This window comes from Lepisosteus oculatus, chromosome 7 (assembly GCF_040954835.1).
Source record: "Lepisosteus oculatus isolate fLepOcu1 chromosome 7, fLepOcu1.hap2, whole genome shotgun sequence".
In the NCBI taxonomy this organism is placed as follows: Eukaryota; Metazoa; Chordata; class Actinopteri; order Semionotiformes; family Lepisosteidae; genus Lepisosteus; species Lepisosteus oculatus.
Window position 1 is genome coordinate 56,324,498 of NC_090702.1, and position 13,453 is coordinate 56,337,950.

At 49.2% G+C, this 13,453-nt stretch overlaps 1 protein-coding gene across 6 annotated transcripts in view; it reads right to left on the bottom strand.

The window, feature by feature from the left end:
* Nucleotides 1–13,453, bottom strand: part of dennd5b (DENN/MADD domain containing 5B) — an 86,033-nt gene that overhangs the window by 56,854 nt on the left and 15,726 nt on the right. The window lies entirely within an intron of this gene.

Genomic DNA, 13,453 nt, shown 5'->3' on the forward strand with positions numbered 1-13,453 from the left:
AACATGCTCCCCGTCGCCCCTAATTATTCCAGCTGGCTTGTGCCAGCCAGCAGATGCCACCGACAAAGTAACCAGGAGGGCACGCAGACGGCGCAGATCGGAGATGAGAGGGGCCCCAGAGCCGATCAGGCAAACCGCATAAACTGATTGAGTTACTAAACGATGGGGACAGAAGACTTTAAAGAATACAGCTCAGATCAGGGTTTGGAATCTGAAATAAAGTGCTTTTTTTACTGGGGGTGAGGAAATGATGTGACGCCGAAACCATCTCAATAAGATAAGAAGACAAAATGTATGGCTGGATGAGAGAAACTTGTTACCGACCCCCAAACAGGCCAGATGGTCTCCTGTTGTTTGTGTCTCTTCTGTTCTTATTAGGAGGCAGCAGAAAGACTAATACGCGGAGCAGAGTCATGACGCGAGGCGCACAATCAGGTTTTAGGGGTCTTTGTTCTTCGACAAGAGATACAGTGGTCGCTGTCATCAGGTGATTATCAGGACATTACTAACCTGCCAGGCTTATGTTTCACTCTGGCACCAAGGTAGCCCCTGGGATTTAATGCAGTAAGAACAGTAATCAACCACAGTCGCAGAAAACATTTTAAAGGCGATGGGAGGGGACTGCAGAGAACGACTGCCTTAAAAAAGTGATCTGTTTTGCTGTCCAAGCATAATGCTTTTTTCAGTGCATCAGAAGCTAAACCTTGTGGTCTTCCCGCCAGCGTGCACACCAGTGTCCCGATGCCGGAGAGTCAGGACCCGCCTACACCTCTCTGAGCGCCTCCCTCCCTGGCCATCGGATTCCAGAACTGCGGGATCTCAGTCCCTGGAGACTCCCTCCCCCCTGAAACAGGCTCTTTTGCCCCCCCCAATTACTCCACTTCTACTCTTAATACAAGCAGCTGAGTATTAAAAAACAATCCTGAACAAGCTTTATCAAGCTAAAAATGTTTTTACATTTTTTTTCTTTGATGCATCTTTTTTGAGGCGGCACGGGATTGTCACACTGTCAGATCCACACGGACTCCAGCGATCCCTCCAGCTGCCCAGCACACCTGACAGCAAGCCCTCCTCCACTCTGGGGGACAGCCAGGGCAACAGTGGATGTGAAAACACAGCACCGGAAGTTCTGGTCCTCTTCCGTTTGTATTCCTGAACTAAGCAGTGCCTCTGCAGAGCCATTAGAACACACTAAACAGAAGAAACCAGTTGGACTGCACGGAAAGAGAAGAAAGATCAAACACACTGTGACCCAGGCCTGGGTTATCAGTGAAGGTTCAGTTAAGCTGTGACTGGGTAGAATGCATTCATCTGGCTCGACAGCCTACATGGGGCAGAGGTTAAACCACACTGAACTCACCCTCTGCACAGTAGAGGAAATCAATGCAGGATTTACTAGCAACATGACAAACTAAGGATTGCATTGCTCTGGGGGGCCGATTTAAAACCACAGTGTTGACTGGTTAATATGGATTTTCTTTGCAAATCGTTCCTAGGATTTGCTGAAAGAGATTGATCCCTGGGTCCTACCACTGTGAACTGAAGTTTAAATAATAAAAAAAGCACAGTAAGGACTCAAGATTTTTTTGGATTAGTTAAAAAAACACAAATAGCAGGCAAAGACAACATGTTTCAACCGTATCTTTGCCCTGCTGGTACATGTGCTCAAACCCACACTGCTGTGAATTAAAGTGCAGTAAAGAGAGAGCACATGTTGATATTAGGAGGCAATCTGAGCCAGCTGGCTGCAGCAGCCCGCTGATCCAACAGCCTCTCCAATCCCAGTAAACATCCCAGGTGCATGTAGTCAGTCCACGGCAGTACCATCTTGTGTTTGGAAAGAACTGTAAGGTCATCTATAAGCACTAACAAACAGCTCCAGCCGTCATCTGCTCATCACCCACGTTCCTTTCGCTTGCTCCTGAATAGATCTTGCCAGTGAGATTTTTTATTTTATTTTTTTTATCGGTACACGTTACACGTCCGTAGATCTAGAGAGCAACGACTCCCCTTCCCCTTGTGGAACAGACTGTACTCCTGCCCGGAGAGACGGGAGGGTCTGGAGGCAGACACCGAGCTCCCTGGGAATCCTGCACAGCTCCCCCGACGGGCGGCAGAATTCTGGTTACGCTGGGCGGCACTCCCCAGCGGAGAGTCGAGAGACAGCGATGGCTCTCCTACAGCTCCCACTGAAAGGCAAAGGTTCTCCCTCACCAGCTGCCGCGGTAAGAATGGGAGAATATTCTCCATAACGGCGGCCGGCTGACTCTCCCCACCAAGGGCAGGAGAGAAGCCTGATTAAGGTCATTTGACCGCAAACCATTTGAACGAGTCTGACCAGCTCATCTGCACCTTCCCGTCTCGCATCGCTAATGTCCACCCTCCTCGTCGATTGCGACGGTCTTCCAAGATCGTCTTGATAATGATAATGTTTCTTTATTAGCCCTATACAATTTCTTGCATTAGGAATTCCTCTTTTCGCATACCCCAGCTTTTCTCCATGAGACACAGACACACAGACAGGGAGAGAAGCTGGGGGTCAGAGCGCAGGGTCAGCCATTTATACGGCGCCCCTGGAGCAGTTGGGGTGAAGGGCCTTGCTCAGGGGCCCAACGGAGTAGGATTCCTCTGCCGGCCACGGGATTTGAACCGGCAACCTTCCAGTCACAGGCGCAGATCCTGAGCCACAGAGCCACCGCTCCTCCCTAAAAAGCAGACGCCCCTATTCTGCCATGACCCAGTCTTGTAGGAGGGACAGGCGTGCGGACGAGTCGATCCAGGACAGTCAGGCTCCACTGTTACTAGTACAAGTCTGGATGCTGGATAATTATTCTCGTCTGCTTGGGGTGCCAACCTCTGGTACTAATGTCTTCTGTTGCTGTCCTGACTGCTACTGTAGATCTTCCAAGAAAGAGGTACCCAAAAGACAAAATTTAAAGCCCACTCCCTTCAGCAGAGTGATATCAGAGTAACGGCCTTCTACACGGCAGGTTGCCGGTTCGAGAGGACTCCGAGCTCAGGCCTCAGTGCACCTGTCCCGCCACCGCTCTCCTCTCCTGCTCTGGGACGAGTCCGTCTCCCAGGGCTCGGCTCAGCGGCCCCCGGTGCAGGAGGAAACGCAGGAGGAGAGGCAGGGCTGGTCCGACAGCCGGATCCCACCCCCCCGCCTGCTCCCCAGGGTGAAAAGGAAGCATGCAGATTCAGTGCCTCAAAGAATTTACTGTTCTCCAGCGGAGGAGATCCGGGACAGTGCCGAGACCAGCCACTTGGAACAGACATCCCCACTACAGCCCCCGTCACCAAACTCCGCCAGCGGCCTCTGAGCTCAGGCAAGATGGCACAAAGGCATCCCGGAGCTCGTGTTGTTTAAACCTGGCAAACACGTGACCAACTCGACCGGTCGCTGGGCAGAGCAGCTTGCAATAACGCCTCGCTGTCGAAGACACACTCCATCATTCCATCACTGCATTGGAATGAGTTCATAATTCATTGGATTTATGCAAAAGGGAGAGTGAGCGACATTCAAAAGGTGGAGTCCCAGTGCCAGGGGAATAAATAGAATAAAACCTGCAGAAGCACAAATGTGCCTGGAAAAGCCTTTGTGCTGATGAAATCACAGCCCCCAGAATTCCACACTCAAGCGGTGCCATCTATAAATAAAACAGGAGGCATTACATAACCTTGTTCAAAGGCTGGAGCTCGCTGGGCAGACTTGCCAGCTTTGCGCCAGTGACTGGAACTAGAGATAACACGAGACGTCAGGGAGCTCTGTGGCCTCTTAACCCTGCGAGGACGGATACACCACCCCAGCCTGACTCTTACAACAGACCTGACCTCGAATGCCATTTCCACCTTCGCAGTACAGAACACACAGCACCACGAGTTTTCTGACCCGCTTCAAACCTGAATTAGAATGAACAGCTCCTGATCTGCTTGTGAAACCCAATCCCCTTTCACATTAATGATCCCATTAAGTTACCATTGATGTTAACAATGTAACTGTCTGTAGAGGAAAAACAGTGCTCAGCTCAGGCCGTCTCTGTCTGTTACCGGGGATGGAGAGACGACATCAAGCCAGTTCTCTTCACAGGTGAAAGCGAAAATCCCTATAGCCAATTCAAGCCGGTGGTTAAAGCCAACCAGTGTGTCCCCTGTGCATGCTTGATCAACATGCAGCGACAGCAGCAAACGGCAGCTTCCCCCCATAGGAAAAGGGCCTTCAGCCTACTCACTGCCCCGTCCTGAATTTGAATTAACCTCGTTTTAATTCTTTGCGTGTCCCACGATGCTGTTAGCCAAAACGGATACCAAAACACTGGGGAAGCAGCAAAGGAAATTCAAAATTCACAACTGGACAAGCACCTGCAAGGTGACGTTTTACGGAGGAAGACGCCGAGTGCTGCAGCAGGGAGCAGAAACGCACAGAGCATGAAGACGACTCAGGCGTGCATCCTGACTGACAACTGGAGGAGTCAAAGGGCTGATGGGGAACTGGAACAAACCACCTAACCAGCAGGGTAGCTAATTCTATCGCTATGGCCAAGTATCAAATTAATAGCCTGGATTCTTTCAAGAACAGGCTGGATGAGATCCATGGATCAATTACTGCAGCTATTGAATACCAAAGGAGCTGGATGGGACTGACGGCCTCCTCTGGTTTGGAACCTGTCTGATTGCACAACTGTGATCTTAATGGTACTGGTCTAGAAGACCACTGCCCTGGACTAGAGGAGTTTAAACTATCAACTCTTCAGCTCTGGGGAAGGTTCTTCTGGATGAGAAAAAGGCGTGGAGAGGAGGGGGCGTGGGCTCTTGAGCCAAAGGGAGGGAAGAGAAGGCCCCTTCGCCTGGAAGAGCACGTCAGTCTCTCACACCCGGGCTGACAGGCCTTCTCTTGACAAAATGTGCAACAAGCTTCCAGCAAATGAGCAGCAGAAGTGCAGGTAACCAAGTACAGGTTCCTTTACCAAGGAAAAAGATCAATCAAGACCGCAGACACATTTATCATAACCAAGACCATTTGTTAAAATACAAATTATATTAAAGACAACAGAATAAAATTGCCTACAAACAGGACCAGCACAGCAGAGCTAGGTGCTGCTGCCCTGACCGAAGGAGAACTGACTGACTGTGGAACCTGTTAAAGTTGAGGGGCTGGTTTTTCAAGGCTGATTCATGAGCCGGAGAAACGGCACTGCAGCAGTTTGATTCCACTGGGCTTCATTGCTGGTGTGTTTCTAGACCTCAAGGCATAATATTCAAGAGCACAGCAAAAGAGCTGGGCAAGTGAACAGTCCCTTACACACAGGGGCCCGAGACCTGAGAAGGTGAACATGCAACAGAAGTAACAATGAGGAAGCAGAAAGCAGGTGGCAAACAGGACTAAGAAAAGATACAACTGCCAGCAGCACAGCTCTATTTCCACTCTCACAGTGCACGGCCATGTTCATGACAGCTGGAGCTACTGCTGCTTAAAAATTACGATTTTCAGTTCAAAAGCAAAATGTATAAAACAGAAAAAAATCCAACTGAAAGCCAGGGAGGGAATGCAGGGCACATTTAAAAGGTGTCAGATATAACAGCAAACCCTGCAAAAGCAGTTTTAATACACTTTAACATCTAAATAAGGGTGACACTGTGAAAATGCTTTGGTGGCATTTAAATATTCTCAAGTCTCCCAAGGTGTGTCTCAGAGACCCTTCAGAAAGACATTCCTAAATTTCAGGAACTAGGAATTCATTCAACTCTTCCATCAGTACTTTTTATTTATTGGAATATTTATTTTTACTACAAAACAACTTCTCCCATTAAGCACAATGCCACCCCTGCAAATAGAGCATTTATTTTTACCCTCACTCCCCTACAGCACAGCTGGCCGCAAACCTGCTACAAGAGGATGAAGACAAACTCATTTCCAGCATCATTCAATTCTGTTTGATGATGTAGTCGGTTCCATTGCTACTGCTACAGTTTCTCTTTCCCATCTGTTACTCACTAAGCCCTACAGCAGAGCCTACGGTGACTGAGCACTGCCACGTGCAAAGTAGGACAGTGCATTAAAATGCAGTTTTTGGTTATGAAACGCTGCACAATAAAGATTGACAATGTGATTAAGTTATCGCCAAGGACACCGCGTTTTCTCAGCACTTGTTTCCACCACAGGTCCCCTGTGAGATCTGCGTCACTGCTCTGCGAGTGAAATCACGCACTCAAGCAGAACCTCTTGCATCTGGGGATGGGGCTGTTGGGATTTGGGCTCAAACAGCATGCACACAAGCACAGAACTTCAAAATAATCACAGCCCGATTCCCATTCGCCTCCTCTCGGAGCGCGAGTCTAGCGAGAGGTTATCCCGGCCTCTGGGAGGGATCGCCCTCCTCTCTCCAGCGGGGGGCGCTGCTCTGCGCCAGCCAGCGTCACCACAGACCAGGGCTGGCGCTCTTGGGAACACACCGGCACCGAGGGTCTGATGGAACCTGGCAGCCCACAGCCACAAGCCAGCGCTGGGCTGCGTACACAAGGCTCCCATCACCTTCCTGTGGCTCGGGCACACGCCCTGGAGAGCTTCTCTGCCACCTCCCGGCATGCAGCACGTCTCCTAGAGCTTCAGGCAGCCCCCTTCCTGCCAATCTGCGCCATGCTCTACAAATAAAACCCGCATGTGCCATTCCAGCTGCATGGTGTTACCACACAATGGCACTGGATACTGCAGCCCGCCAGAGGGCCCGGGCCTGAGCCACTGTGGCGAAGAGACAGGCTCGTCAATCCCACACGGGACCCCCGAAACCACCCTGTTCAATCCTCCTCCACGGAAGTCAACTTGCTGAGCAAATCTCCTACCCCCAGAACAGAGACGTCCGTCCTGCCACAGAACACTGGACTGAACCCTCTCTAAAGACGCCAGCCACACAGAACTGTGGACTTAACTCCCGCGTGGCTTCCTCCACAAGGCAGGAACTATGAGCGGCGACGTCCAGGCGCCCAGTGCCACGTGAGAGAGCCGCACTCACACAGGCGATGCTGGCCAGATCAACCAGCCAGTCAAACCCCATGATATCGACACCCTCAGTTCACTCCTTTAAACCACTGTTATCCCTTACTGAGATCTAAACCTAAAAGACAAATTGCTCAAATCCCAGTGGACGACAAGTCTGCAGTGATCACGCCAGCTGAGAGGTAAGGCATTAATGAGCCTTCACAAGCACTGTGACCATGAAAGGAACCAGAACCGGCGCTGATCTCCACTTGATGTGCTACTGTTCTTTTGAACACTAAATACATTTCAACACCAAACATTAAAAATAGAAACTCCTTCATATGGGTTTCCCAGGCTCTGCTGCCTCGTGCCTGTGTCTGGGCGCAGGCTGGAATGGGAAGTCCGAGATCCAGGAAGAGCTTGAGAAGCAGAATGCTGTCCCTGGGAGTCACTGTCACTGTGCAGAGAGGGCTGTGATGAATACGGGCAGCTTTGCCTTGCCCCCACCAGGTACAAGACTCAGGACCACCCTCAGAGGTGCTGCCTTGCCCAGTGACAGGGGCAGAAAGCACAGCGACACGGTGAAAAATGGCCTGCTGGAAAGAAACTGATTTGGAAAACCCCCCTATGTAGCTGACCTGATACATTCTACATATATGTAGCTCACCTGATCCAGCTCTTCTGGAAAGAAGCTAAGACCAGCTGCTGGTTCCAGACTCCCACGAGCCAGCTTGGCAAGTGAGCAGCTGGCAAGACTTCCACTGGACGAGCCTGGGCTTCAACCACAGGCGTGCAGAGCACGATGATTTAGTGACCTCTCAGCGTCTCTGTACTGAAACAACCGTTTTTATTGCAGCTCCTAAACGCCCCCTATACAGTGCACACTAATCAACCATATAATTACACTGCCCTCACAAACTGAGGTTTGGTCAGACCAACAAAGAAATTCTCTTGGAAAACATGAGGTGCTAAGAATACATGCGCCAGAAATGTATTGTGATTTAAGTGCTCACAGAGTAAATGAATAAGTGCCGAAATTCATGCCACCTACTAAGGGTCTTTAAAACAAAAGTGTTTATCTTAAGAGGGATCAATTTAGCACTGAATCTTTATATAGTGTCTGAAGCCTGATAAGACCCACCCACACCCACACCCACCAAGCACTTCTGTGCCTCCATCAGCTTTTTTCTTGGCATTTCTTCATTTCTTTTTGGTGTTTATGATGAACACGTATAAACATTCATATATTTACACACAGATACTCTCACTATCCGTGTGTCTGTGTGTCTTATGGAGAGCAAGCTGGGGTATGCGAAAAGATAATTCCTAATGCAAGAAATTGTAAAGGGTTAATAAAGTCATGTTATAATATTATATATATATACGGTTTAAGCAATCCTGCAAAAGGGCATTGCGAAGCCAGTAATAATACGTACAGGGGGACCAATGGAGGAAGGGGTGTCCGTTACGTTATAGCCAAATATCTGTTAAATCACATACAACTTTGTTTCAGCCCCAAAACACGATATGATACATCAACACTTTAAATACTACAGCATATACATATGCTTTCTGGACCCTTTCACTCATTATAACAATTACAATACACACAGTCAATGAAACAAATCCCTGTGCCTTTATCATAAATACACAAGCTCTTTATTTCACAAATATTCTGTGTAAAATGTGCTAAAGCTTACAAAATGCAAACAATACCCATACTAAGCAACTGACCTACAGGACACCACTAACATTCCTGAATGACCCAGCTCATAATTATTTGTACCTTGTTTTATTATTTGTGCATTTTCCCGTTATTGCATTTTCGATTTTACAGTCAAGATCCCCTTTTCACCGAGTCTGTCCATTAAATCCAAAGTCCAGAAAACTGGATGTTTACTGTGACAACAACTAGGTCCTCTTTGCCTCTTCTCAATTCCTCCCTCGTTGGCAGAAACTCTCGTTAAGAGCCTTTCTGAGGGACCCTACCCGCAACCGGACTGTGAAAGCCGTTCCATTAACCCACGCAAAACAACCCAACACACACCTTATTACCAGCTCAAAATAAAGAGACTACAAATCTCGTTAGGCCAATTGCCGGAGCTGGTCCCTGCGCAGTGTGGACTGTCCTGCACAAAGCGCTGACGTCCCACTGGCAGCACCTGCTTTGGTGTGTCAAAGAAACTGAAGCCACACTCAGCGGGGTGGACCACAGGCCACAGCCCCAGGAGTGCAGAGCTGCAGATTCGAACGCCTCATTCTGAAACCGGCGTGGGACAGTCCCCGCCAGGAGCGCCGAGCAGACATCTGCCTTTCTAGCAGGGTGAGCAGTTTCGCTTGGCCCAGCACCCTCACCGCTCTCTCGCGGCGCCGCCCCCTCTCTGCACGGCGCTCCTGAGCTTCCCGGCTCCAGAGAGACATTTTGGCCCCCACTCGACAGAAGAGACACTGCTGCTCCGGGCAGAGCAAGCCGGCTCTCGAGAGGCTGCAGCGAGCGCTGGGCCCCGCTCTCTCGGCAGGTCTCCAAGGTCTCGGCCTTTCGGCAACGTCACCGACGCGAAGAGCCCCTGAAAACAGGGCTGTTATGACCACCAAAGAACTCAGGATGCACGCGCTTCGCTCAAGAGAAAAATAGAACTTTCAACCAGAGCTTGGAGAGTTTAATTTGAAATATTCTATTTTCATTTTCCTTTTCCAGCTTCAAAGCAGAGGCCCAAGGACTCTCCATATCATGCGGTTGCCAAGTAGAGCGACCTCCGGTTGCTATGTGAGCCTGGAGACCCGAAGGACTGAAAGAGGCCCATTAAAGCTGAATGAGCAGTGGGGAGGGGGGAACGCCCCACATCATTCGCAAACCAATTCACTTCCAATCACAATGGCCATGTGAAGAGGTTTGTTTTTCAGAACCAAAACAAGAAACGTATCGTGTCTGATATGCAGCTTGTAGAACGGCCATAGGTATGAATATGAATATTTGTGGATCAGCTGAAGTTTTAAACAAATAAAAATGCTGAATAATTGCAGAACTGCCCACCTTAATCTGACACTGTCGATCAAGGTTAAGAAATGCAAAAACACAAATCAATGCTAAGACTTTTCTTCTTCCAGAAGGAAAAGGCAGTTGTCCCGCAGGCAGATTATCTCAGGTCTCTGTCTGCTGCTGAGATGGAGAGCAGCGATCTAGGCATCAAGCAGTAGCTCCTTTATCTCAATATGAGCAACCCAGCCACTGTTCATTTGCATATTCACACTGATATCTCCTGATGCAACCAAGACCTAGAGAAGACAGAGACTGCTTTTGTTGCTCAAGTGTAAATTGTGCTGGAGAATGATCTAACTACAGATCAACTCCATCTTACACCAAAAATTATGTTCAAATGAACAATAAATGTTAACTGCTCTGTTCCCCATCCGAAGCCTTCACTGTTCCTCAGGGAGATTTGTATGTGCTTATACCACAGCTCTAAAGACAAGGACCGGGGATGCTGGAGTGACGATTCACGATACAAGAGAATGAGACCTCTAATGGAACAAGTAAAAGGTTAATGCTGCGTTCAAAAGTAGAAAGGAGATCTATAGAGGTCTTTAATGTCATTTAGAAGAGATCTATAACGTGCCCTAACCCTCAGGCCTGATGCTTTAACACATTACTCGGCAGAACTGACACAAGAGTGGGAGGACCTCCCCACCACTATGATGAGTTCATTCAGCTCAGGAATGTGGCCTGAAACACTGCTGCTCTGAGCACACTGACTCGGACTGGATGCCTGGATTCCTGCGATCCTGCAGGGGCACCAGCTGAACCCCTCAAACTTCCTCTCCCCACTGCACTCACTGCAGCCCCGGGCCATGAAGCTACAGACATAAGAGGCAAACAGACTAACCTGACATCTCGGCCCAGCCCTGCACAGACCCATACAGACCCGTCCAGCGCAGCCCAGCCCTGCACAGACTGAGCTCAGGCAATCTGCTTGCGTCCTGCTGCTCTCTGCACAGGATTGCTTTGCTCTCTCTAGACCCGAGACCGAGCTTAGGCCTGGTCTCTGGTCCAGGTCAGAACCAGGTGTCAGCGCAGCCTCCCTCACTGTTTCAAGTGAAGCTCACGTTCTGCCCAGAAGACCACCCTGCAGTCTGCAGCTCTCAATAACGTAAAGGGAAACTGCAGACCACTGACACGGCCACTGTGCCACACAACGGCATGTGTCCTGATGACCAGCTGGAACACTGGGACAGGACAGAACCACACCCCGAGCACGAAGGAAACCGAGCCAGTACCACTGGTCCCCATTCCCACACTGGGACAGAACCACACCCCGAGCACGAAGGAAACCGAGCCAGTACCACTGGTCCCCATTCCCACACTGGGACAGAACCACACCCCGAGCACAAAGGAAACCGAGCCAGTACCACTGGTCCTTATTCCCACACTGTTCTCCCTGGAATCCCCTAACTCTTCTTTAAAACATCTTTTCCAGCATTAGGTTGAAACATATGGAGAACAAAACCCAGGAAAATGTTATTTTCAATCGCTTAATTCAATTTCTCAGTTCTCGATTTGTTGTTCTCCTCCTTTCTTTGGCTCTATTATACATTTCAGAGAATTCAGTGAACAGTGCAGGGCGCTTCCAGAAACAGCTCGGTTCACTTCTCGCAACTCACCGTTTTTATTAACACGATCTTTGATCAATGTGTGATTATTCCAGCAGCAGAAGCCCTGATCTGAGTCAAACTGCAGTGTTTATATTAAAGTGCAAGCCCAAAATAAAATAAAATGAATAAAGCATAGTCCAATAAAGTTACAACGAGGCAAAGCAAATATAAAATAGAAATACAATGTAACTCCTGCGCAAAAACAAAAATTCAATAAAGGTACTAAACTGATCAAACTGTACAATCACATTTAGGAATTGATTATTTCTCTCCATGGGAGCCAAGTCATAATATGTTACAAGGGGGCACCCAGATTAAGAAAAATCCTACTAGAAAATGTCCAGGTGCAAACTTTTGAATTGTCAAATAAGATGCAGTACTTGTACATTATTTACTAATGAACCCACATAATGATATGCATCAGTATTTATAATCAATGAACCTCCAGGCATCAGTGTGGAGCAGTGCTCTGGGCTCTGCGCTTGCAGCTGGAAGGCTGTGGGTTCGAATCCCAGGTGCGGTCCTGCTGGAGGCTCGGGCAGGGTGCACCTGCACTGTCCAGTACAATTCTGAGCTGCGGACATGGCTCCTGTCTTTTAAAAAAAACTTTTAAAAAGAAATCTGACATGAAATTCGGCTTTATATGGTCGTCTCTTAATGAGCCTGCGTATTTTAATGTTGTGACAAAGTCTAAAAAGAAGCTCTAAATGGAATCTTAGCTGACATTTTCCTCCAGGAAATTTAAACACGAGAACAGATTTTCCCCAGAGTAAAAGAGAATGAAGTCGCAGGCAGGTATAACAGCCACAAGACTTTCTAACTCTGAACATCACAGCTTCATGGCTCTGTCGCTCAAGGGGCAGGACGGTCAGGCCTCGTCCTGCTCCTCCATGGGGATCTAGTGAGCAGGCCTGGGGCCTCCTGTGATCACCACGGACACCATCCCCCGCGCTGGAATCGGCCTTCCTGGGCCCACAAACCGCAGCCTCAATTAAGAGCACCGCAAGGCCAGCAGGAGGGGTCTCTTCCCCATGGTCTGTGCAGTGCGTTTGCTGCCTTCGTCTCTCGTCTGGTAAAGAGAAGGAAGGCAGTGACCATCACGTCTCATCAAGCAGCCTCCTCGCTCCCGATTCCGGATCCTCAGTAGACTACGACTATGACTAAGAGCTCCTCTGTAATGTTTTACCTTGGGTATCGGCTCTCTTTCCATCGGCACCAGCCGACACGCAAGAAAAAGAAAGGCAGAGCTTCTGACTGCTGCAGGCTTCGCTCACGTCACGTGTACCCAGAGAGAGAACCTCGTGCCCGCCTGCTCGGGCTTCAAAGCCTCCTCTTACAGAAATAAATCTTTGCAGCTCTCTACAGAATGATCGCAGCCGACAGGGCCAGAGCAAGAGCTACATTTCATCATGCCGTGGTTAAAAGGAAACGGGGCAGCCATCAGAATCGCACCTCTATAACGCGCTTGCCGATCGGCACTACTCGCACGCGGGCTGCGGAGCTGCGTGTCTCCCCACACGGCTGAGGCACAGTGTGCTCAGGCAGGAATCCAGCCCTCCGAGAGCGAGGTGGAAATAGACCACACCGGCACTGGGAGACGGAGAAGCACTCAGCTTTCCTGACACCGTTTCCCTCAAGGCAGTCACAAGACAAACAAGACACTGCCCCTCGGAAATGAAAACTCGGATGTGAACATTTCTCAGTGGTTCCAGTGTTGCACTCCTGGTGAGATCACCTGCTTCTGAAGCTACAGTGAAGAGGTGCTGTTCCACACGAGAATAGCTCTTAACCCCTTGTCCATCAACTCCTCACCTGGTCCCCAGGAGA